The following is a 10,231-nucleotide window of genomic DNA, read 5'->3' on the forward strand; positions in this document are numbered from 1 at the left end:
ACTTGAAAATATCAAGATGGGTTTTTGAGTCTAAGGACATCATTGAGATTCAAATTCACGGGTTTTCAGATGCATCTATGGTAGCATATGGGGCATGTATATATAGCAATTTATGAAGATAAATCAGTGTCTTCAAATCTTCTTTGTTCAAAGTCCCGCATAGCTCCCATTAAAACTGTGATTTTGCCAAGACTTGAGCTATGTGGCGCTTTGCTTCTCTCTAGGTTGGTTCATCGTGTTGTTCCAGCTCTCAAATTGAAAATTGGCAAGGTGTTTTTGTGGACAGATTCCACTATTGTTCTTTGTTGGCTCAGAGGTACTCCAAACAGATGGACTACTTTTGTGGCAAACAGGATTGCAGAAATGCAAGAGCTTACTTCAACTTTCACTTGGAATCACGTTGGGTCTAAAGAAAACCCTGCGGATTGTATATCTAGAGGTATATCTGTTTTCTAGATAATGGATAAACATTTATGGTGGCACGGGCCTAATTACCTTTTGGAGTTTAACAATGATTTTTCTAATAATGGCCATCCAGATGTTACAGTTATTCCGGAACAAAGGGAAAGGGTGGCAATGACGACTCAGACAGTTGTAGAAAATGTTATTAAGTGGAATAACTTTTCAAATTTATTGAGACTGCATTGGGCAGTGTCATATTGCCATAAATTTTTAAAGAGAGGTTCAGAACCACTAAGCAATGACGATTTACAACAAGCTCATGATACCATTATGAAACAAATTCAATTGGAAAGCTTTGAAAAGAAAATAAAACAACTGCAATCATCTGTTAATTTGCAGGCTAGTTTTAAAGATAGTCACATAGCATGTTTGAATCTATTTCTTGATGAAAAAGGAATTTTACGGGTTAATGGTAGGATAGCTAACGCAAAGGCAGAATTTGATCAAAAGTTTCTTATCATTCTACCAGCACATCATTATGCAGTCAAGTTATTAATTCGATTCGAACATCTCAAACTTTTTCATGCTGGTCCTCCAACAGTGTTAGCAAACTTAAGATTAAGGTATTGGATAATTCATAGATTGGGAAGAGTCAAATCAGTTGTGAATGAATGTGTGATCTGTCACAGGTTAAAGGCGAAAGAAGCCACTCAATTTATGGGTGCACTACCACCAGACCGGGTATCGATAGCTCGTCCATTTAAAAAAGTAGGCATTGATTTCGGGGGGCCGTTGACAATTAAACAATCAAGATTACGTGGAATAGTTACCAGCAAAGCTTATATTGCATTTTTTATTTGCATGGTTACTAAAGCAATCCACATTGAGGTAGTGGGTAATTTAAATACCGAAGCATTTATTTTCACGCTCAAAAGGTTTATTGCACGGAGAGGGTGTCCATATACTATTTATAGTGATAATGCAACTATTTTTCAGGGTACCAATAATGCACTTAAAAACGTTTATTTATTTTTCAAAAATCAAAAGAATTTGTCATAGATTCATGAGGAATTGGTCAATAGGAAAATTGAGTGGTGTTTCATACCACCAGTTAGTCTTCATTGGGGTGGCTTATGGAAAGCAGGGATAAAGTTCACAAAGTTTCATTTAAAAAGAATAGTTGGTAATTTAACTTTGACGTTTGAAGAATTAACTACTGTGTTGGCACAAATTGAAGCCATTTTAAATTCAAGGCCTTTAAGTCCAATTTCATTGGATCCTTCAGATCTTAATTGCTTAACACCATCACACTTTTTGATAGGTTAGCCATTGACAGCATTACCGGAAACAGATGTGTCTAATGTACCTGAAAATAAACTAAGTTTTTTTCAACTTTGTAATAAAATTAAGCAAAACTTTTGGAAGCGATGGTCAACGGAATATTTAACTAGATTGCAAAGCAGACCAAAGTGGTTCAAGCATGGTAAAAATTTAGAAGAGAACGATATGGAGCTTCTGAAAGAAGATAACGTTCCGCCACTACACTGGTCATTGGGTCGAATTGTCGAGGTCATGCCAGGATCTGATGGAACAGTAAGAGTGATCAAAATTAAAACTAAAAATGGAATATTTACAAGGTCAGCAACTAAAGTCAGTCTTCTACCGTTTGAATCCGATTCTCAAAGCGGTTGAAGCTGCTACTTCAAGGGGGGGGAATGTTGGGAAATGAGTAAACAAGATCTATTTGTCTCTCCTACCAACCACATAAGCTAGTCTAGGGGACGATGTGACAATTAGTTTTTTATTTTAAGTTGTATTTGTTTCTAGTAACGAAGGTAATTGAAGAAAACAAACAAGACGTGTGTAGAAATAACGTTCTGAACAATATAATTCGTTTTAATTCGTCGGTTGGGTGCATTCATATACTTAAGTCGGTGTTGGGAGAGCCATCTCAGATAGGGACGCGCACGAAGAAAATAATACAAAAATACAGTCCACTTAATCATTCATCGACAAATACCATTATGAACCTGCTTGTGGTATATCTCATGCCCAAGTTAGGGTGGCCGTTGGGCAGTGGATCTTGAAACAACACAGGAAGTACTGGGAGGAGACACCGCGACTCCATACCGCAAAGCAGTTGGTGGGACCTCCACAACCCGTACGTAAAAATGAACTGCTAGGTCTCAGCAGGCAAAAAATAAGGAGGATAGTGGCCTTTTTAACACGACACGCCCCCTGCAAAAAACACCTCTTCAGGATGGGATTGAGCGATCAACCGACCTGCAGGGGTTGCAGATTAGAGGACAAAACTACTCTGAATGTTATCTGTCACTGCACGTCATATACAACAGCTGGACGAAGACTCTTGGGAAGAGATGAAATTCCACCAGACCAGATTATGCGAACTCCCCTCATAATTCTTCTGGAATTCATTGAATCTACGGGGATAATGCGGGAGCTCTGGGAGTGCATAAAAGAGCATTTCCCAGACCTCACCGAAAAAAAAATAAACTTAACCTGTTTTTTTCTCTTCTTCTTCCTCTTATTTTAAGCCTTAGGCTTGTATTTTCCGACTTAACTTTCTTGGGATATGTCGAGGAGTCTTTCCATCTTTTGGGAGGTCTGCCCAGTGGTCTTTTCCGTTTCGAACAATTTTTGCTACCCTGTCCATATTCACTCTAGAGACGTGGTAATTCCAGGCTCTACGACGCTTCCGTCCCCATCTGATTATGTCCTCTATCTCGCACTCGTTTCTTATTTCAGTGTTCCTTTTCCTGTCTCTTAGGGTGTATCCTGCTATATTCCTCAGTATTTTCATTTCAGTTGTTTGCAGGATATTTTTGGTTCGGCTGGTGTCTGCTCGGGTTTCTGTAGCGTACGGGTCGTACGCAAGTCTTACAGATCTTAGTTTTAGCCTGTTTCCCTATGTGTTGGTTGTTCCATTCTACGTCTCATAGAGCATTTGCTATCCTGCAAGCCTTGTTTGCTAGGACCCTTACTTCATTCTCTGTTTTGACTGCAGGTTATTTGCACTCCCAGGTAGTTAAACTCCATTACCTGCTCTACTAAATTATTATCGAGTGCGAGTTTACATCTGACGGGCTAGTGAATAATTGCATGTTGTAGGCAATAGCTTTGACATAGAATGCGTGCAAAAGTATTTGAAAGTCATCCTCGCTTTCAGCTATGATCACAGCGTCGTCGGCATAGCAAATGATTTTTATTTCGCCAATTGTAAATTTGTACCCTCTGCCCGAGTTCTTTTTATCTTGAACAGCTGAGGGCTTAGAGAATCTCCCTGTCTAATTACCGATGGCGTTGGAATTTCCTCTGTCAGTTTTTGGTTCATTAAGATGGGAGTCGAAGTGTTGACGTTTATCAGTTTGATAGTTCCTATAATAATAAAAATGATAAATGCGGGTTTTCCGTACCCAATTGCTTTTTCCACTATTTGCCTAATTATAAAGATGGCGTCCAGCGCCGATCTATTTTTTCTGAAACCTTGTTGTTCTTCTGACATAACTAAACGTTCGGTGATGATTGATTCCAAAATTAACCTGTTTTGAGTTTACAAAATGAGTTACCTGCATCACTCAAAATTGAAGAAATGGACTTAATCCCGTAACTTTTGTAACAGATGTTACAAAAATTAATATTTTTTGTTTGTTTAATATTTCTTACAAAATTTTTACAATACGGCTCTACCGCTATCAGTTGCTAGTTCCAGTAGTTCCAACCAAAATGTGGTAAATATCCGAATATTTTTATGGTGCAAAAAATGCAATTATTGATTTACCAATAAGTTTCTTCGCTAATAAAAGATTTTGTAATGTGTGATTCTAATAATATTTCAAATTAAAGTTTCCAGAAATTATATCGTCGGTATACAAGAGAAAGTGACCAAGTCCACATTTAGTACTTTTGAGTTATTAGCATTTTGATTTTTGCTCCTGATTATTAAATCAATTATTTTGCATTAGATTAATTTATAATGATTTTTATAAACAATGTAGTTTTTAGAATATGTATTTTAATTTTAAAAAAGGCTATGCTAAACTTAAACAAATTCTAAACTAGTAACTAATAAACTTTATATGTCTTCGTCACTATATTCATTGTCTGAGGGTTCTGGACACCTGTTTATCAATGAATTGTCACTTGGTATGTCAAAGTACCAACCAGGATATTCGACCGGAATTACCTCATTGCGGCAAAGTTTCATTAAATCGTTTTTTTTTTTGTCGATATAGGCAAGGGTTCACTATAACATTACTTTAACTCAGTTGCTTTTGATATTAAACATTTTGTATTTTTCATCATAGTTGTATCGGAACATTATAAAATTGTTTTTCTCTTTTTCGTATCTTAATTGTTTGATTTTTAACCATTCTATTTTTTCTCCCTCTTCATCCCGAATTGTATTTTGTAGTATAGATGTAGTAAGTTCTTTCAAGTCAATAATATCGCGGTAGGTCATTTGCTGTATACTGTAGGCACCAGAAGTTTTATTTTTCCCTCTCTTGGATCTTGCTAGTGTCATAATTGTCTTTCAATCATTAAGACAAAATACAGAAACGTGTTTTTTGCACTTTCAGTCGCACTATGCATAGAATCAGCCTCCATGTGCGAATGACCTTTTTCTAAAAAGTTATGAGTAATAGTCCCTATAGGCAACTGGTTACCTAAAAACAAGAAAAGAGCTGCAATGTGTTTGTTTCCGGTTTTGCCCGCCACATGTACCGCTAAAGAGTGACACTTCCTTGACAGTATCAGATAAAGTTTTAAACCACTTCAATAAAGCTGTACCTATTTCACAACTTCCTCGTTGGCCATCTACTTCAAAGATAACAATATCCTTTATTTGATGGAGCTGCTTCATAAATAATTAAATTACATGCACAAAGCTTTCGACTATAGTAAGAAGGTGATACCTCGGAGCACGGAATTTGCAGGACGCTCTATAAATCAAAACTTACTGATACAAAAGTTTTGTTATGAATTAATCTGAAATAATAGGAATACTGATCTTTCTTTGGTTTGACGAAAGATAAGTTATACTGTGTACAAAACACCCTTCTATATGTTATTGGAGAAACAAAATCCTTTTGATTGTTAATCTGTAAATCTTTGTACAATTCATACATTTTTAGAATGGATAAGGTAAAGTCAATATAGTTTCGTGTTGTCCCACGTCTACAATAGTGTGATTCCATTACAGAAAATTATTCAATATGCCTTTTTACCTCATTTAAAATGACGGGTTTAGTCTTATTTCCTGAGGAACTTTTTCTTCTTCGATCTTGAATTGAATGATTTATTCCATTTGTACCTATGTTCAGTATAGCAAAATCAACCGATCCATGACTTATCGACAAGGTTTTCAAGTAAAAATTTTTACAAACCCTCTTTGCAAGTCTACTAGAGTCCCTGGTTCGTCTTCTTCGGCATTCTGAAGTTGCAACGGTATTAATTATGAAGTATTTTTGTCTGTCATATGATAGACTATGATACTCTTTACAAATGTCTTGTCGACGATCTGCAGGAAACACTTCTGTACATTTATAGCGGCAATTATTACAATTTACATTTCTAGGGGACTTTGCAGGCATTTGTTTGCCTTTAGTATTAATATACGCTAAACGTGATTTTTTTAATAACTTGTTTTTGTCGCGTTTTGTTTGTTGATAATTTTTTATTGCCCATCTGCGTTTTCCTACCTACCTGGTGTAGGATTTAACAGCGGTTCATTTCTTATTAAAGTGGGATTGTATTACTAGAATTAGTAGGAAATTCTTCTGGAACATCCATAAGATCATAAATAATTTCTTGTACATTGTTATAATAATTGTTCGAACAACTCATTTTGCCACTAAAATAAAGTATTATTACATAAGTATATTATTTTTTAAGACTAATTATCCGAAAAACAAAATTATTATAATATGTGTAGGTACTGTACTTAACAAAGATTAAGTCTGATAACATGCAACACAATTTTATTTTGATTTTAGTAATGTTATGAGAAACCATTTAAATTCAAAACGACACTTTACGTCATTTTTTTGCGGTTGGGGCATGACTTAGTGTCAGACTCGCCCCCAATCGCTCGGAATCCTGCTGGCGAAATTGCCCTGGTAAGTAGGTAAAGAACGAAAGAACAGGAAAAGCTGACTAAGTCCACTTAGTCATTTTCTTCTGGACATGTTTGTACAAAATGGACTTGATCATTATGGAATTTGAAATTAAAAGCATTTTTATGGTATTTTTGAACTGATAAATAATATTGAATTTCAGGTGCATGAGCATCAAAACCTATAAATCTAGAATTTTGAACTTAGTCACTTTCCTTTGTATACCGACGATATATTCTTCCAAATAAAAAAAAATTGAAAAAAACAGTATAAGTATTCAACTAAGCACGGGATATCCAAATATTTTTGTGATTTTGGTGTTTTGCTGGGTCATAGTGCAGGCAAAATTTCTTTGATGTTCATCAAACCTCCGAAAGACGATCCATTTTATGTCGGTGTTTTGACTAATTATGAACGCAAATTTTCGCGGAACAGGCTCGGCTCGGGCTCGGCTCCTTAGGTCTGGACGTGACATTAGATCACGCGTGGTTATAGAAGTAGCCAAATATTCAGAACGTATACGGCTAATGTGCCATAAACCGTAAACCACTCTGTCTATATCCTGAGTAAAAAGTATTTTAGTAAATATCCCACAGTATTTTGTGCTACTTGAAATCTCGTATAAATAAAAAAATATTTGCAAAAAAATATAGCTTGCAACATGAGTATGTGTCTGGTCTCGGGTCAATATTGTTTTATTTACTCTACTACACACACTACTACGAAAGTGAATAATTTCGGAATTAAACTAAAAATTTTTTTTTCGATTTATTTTCCTAACCGCGTGTAATTGTTATTATATTATTGATAAACAAATTTAAGGTTTCAAGCCAGCAAATACCTAAAAGAATCTAATGTTTCTTAATTATGAGTTTGCATAAATTTTAAATACATATGATGATGGCGATGTTGTCCCGCTGAAACGTTAGGAAATAAACGATATACAAATTTTTGTTCACACTTTGACTGAAACCCAGGCAGGAAAAGAATATAATAACTGAAAATAAATATATGCAGCAATACCTAAAGCTCGCCTCAATCTTTCAGACAATGTTACTTTTCAAAACAGGAGATCAAATGTACCCCGCTGAAAATACTGGTCAGTTGATAGAAAAGATTAACAACAAATTTCTGCTCTGCTGGCGGTTAGGAAAAGTGAGCAGATAATGGAATAAGATTGGAGAAAATATACTGCCCTCTAAGCAACGCTACGAGAAGATTATACGTTACTCATGGAATAACAGTAGGCAATAACATTTGTAAACTTAATTCTCCGTTCATTCAATTCTCCGCCGTAATAATCCAACAGTACCGATTGGAAAGATTCGGGTACAAAGGAACATTACAGGCACCCCAACAAATAACAAATTTGTAGAATATTAAGGTTTTATACATAATAACCCAGTAAAGGATAAAAACACGAAGTCAAAAAATGTAATTCGGAAACAGATCGGTGCGAAAAAATAATACCATTATCAATCACAACAATAATACAGACATAGAATTAGGCAGCAAAAAGATAAGATCTCAAACCATGCGAGTCGAACTACTTCGATCGTTAAATTCTTGATAGCTATTAAAAGCAATTTTTAGTCTTAAGGTTCTAACAAGTCAAAGCATTTACGAACCCAAGTAAAACTACTTAAAATTAAAATGTGAAAGTCCTTTTCCTTGCTATCTATAGAACAACTGATTGGTGAGCTGTGTCAGTTCTCGCAATTGCTTTCTAAGTATTTCTCTTTATTGGACCTAAAGCAGTTTAAATAAAATTTAGAAATGCTTAAAATAATTAAAAGAAAAGTTTATTGTTCATTTACTTTGTCTCAATATGCAAATAACATTAACAAAATGAAGTATGCAAATCCGATTATAAAGGGACCCAAACAATATTCTTGATAAATAAAACCTTATCTAGAAAATGGAACGAAATTAAATTTCATCTCTATTGTCTACGCTGCAGCGCGCTAAATTAAGATAATTGCCAGCAGCCATCTAACTGAGGAAACGAATGCATTAATGAGCCGCAGATGCGGTTTAGAAGCAGGAAAATAATACGACAGCTGTCTATGCTTATTTTCCTGCTCTATGCGAAAACGACTGTAATTTGGTAGCTGATACCGCAATTGGACGAGTTCTAGAGATAGCAGTAATTAAATGTAAGCAAATAACTACAAGCGAAAAAAGTATACAGAGTGAATCAGTGCCGTCTCCACCAAGTTCAAAGATTAGGAAACGTCAATTCAATTGTCAATTCGTTTTTAAGTGTAAGTTATACCAACTGTCGAGAAATATCGTTGCTGTATTTTGATAACCATTTTTATATGATTTGAGGCCATATCTGACCAGAAAGCATATACGTACAAATGAAATTGGATCACAAAAATATTCGGCCCCTCTTTTATTTGACTATCTCCACAAACATGAAATATTTAATCTTTTCTTTAGAGTTTTTTTCTGCGCTTATGTATTCCATTTTTGGACGTAGGCCACCTTCATATGTTTCCATCTATTTCGGTTGCCAACCTTATTTTTAGAGGCAGAGATAGATCCTTCCCTGTGAATACACCCTTCATGTTGTTGAACGATGCTTGATATCTTTCAATCCTTGATTGGATTTCGGTGGCCTGGTCCCATCTTGCATTGATCAGCGTACCAAGGTACTTGTATGACTCCACACGTTCGATCGTCTGGACGTTTAGTGTAATGCGCTCATTGTGTGTCTGATCTTTGCTCACCACCATCCACTTTGTTTTTGATATATTTAGGCTACGACCGTGGTCTGCACTCACTTTCTGTATTCTTTCCATGACGCGCTGCAATTCGTCTGTTGTTGGCTAGTATGACTGTATCATCAGCATATCGCACATTGTTAATCCACTCTCCGTTTATCTGTATATCCTCTGTTGCTTCCTCCAACGCTTTTCCAAATACGATTTCCGAGTATATATTGAAGAGGAGCGGAGACAGTATGCAGCCCTGCCTCACTCTTTTTTTTATTTCTATGTTGTCAGAATACCGGTTTTTCAGTTTTATCTCAGCGGTTTGTCCCCAATACATGTGCTATTATGCGGATATCTTTATTATCGATACCGGTATTTTCGATGATCTTTAGTAATAGCTCATGGTCTACGCTGTCAAACGTTTTGGCAAAGTCAATAAAGCAAAGATATGCTTTTTTGTTGACATCTCTACATCGTTGAATAAGAACTTGTAGACTAAAGATAGCTTATCTTGTCCCAAGGGCATTCCAAAATCCAAATTGGAATTCACTGATGTTTTCTTCACATTTATTGTATATTCTGTTGTGGATTATTTTTGTGAAGACTTTTGTAATATGATTGATGAGACTGATGAGTCGGTGTTGATCACAGGTTTTTGCATTTTGTTTTTTCGGCACTGCGATGAAGGTTGATTCAAGCCATTCTTTGGGTATTTCGCCTCTATTATAGATATCATTAAATAGACTCGTGACGATATCGAGAAATTGATTATCAGTTTCACACATAAGTTTTAGTATTTCTACTTGAATGCTATCAGGTCCAAAAGCTTTGTCGTTCTTGAGAGATAGAATAGCTTTTTCAGTTTCGGATTTCATAATTGGCGGTCCCGTATCTATCTCATTCATATTGTGTTCTTTAGATCGTTCCGAAGCAAACCGGAGTTCGACATATGATTTCCTTACCTATAGACATTTT

The sequence above is a fragment of the Dendroctonus ponderosae genome, unplaced genomic scaffold (assembly GCF_020466585.1).
Source record: "Dendroctonus ponderosae isolate FM_Combo_2020 unplaced genomic scaffold, Dpon_F_20191213v2 Dpon_F_20191213_1, whole genome shotgun sequence".
NCBI classification, from domain to species: domain Eukaryota; kingdom Metazoa; phylum Arthropoda; class Insecta; order Coleoptera; family Curculionidae; genus Dendroctonus; species Dendroctonus ponderosae.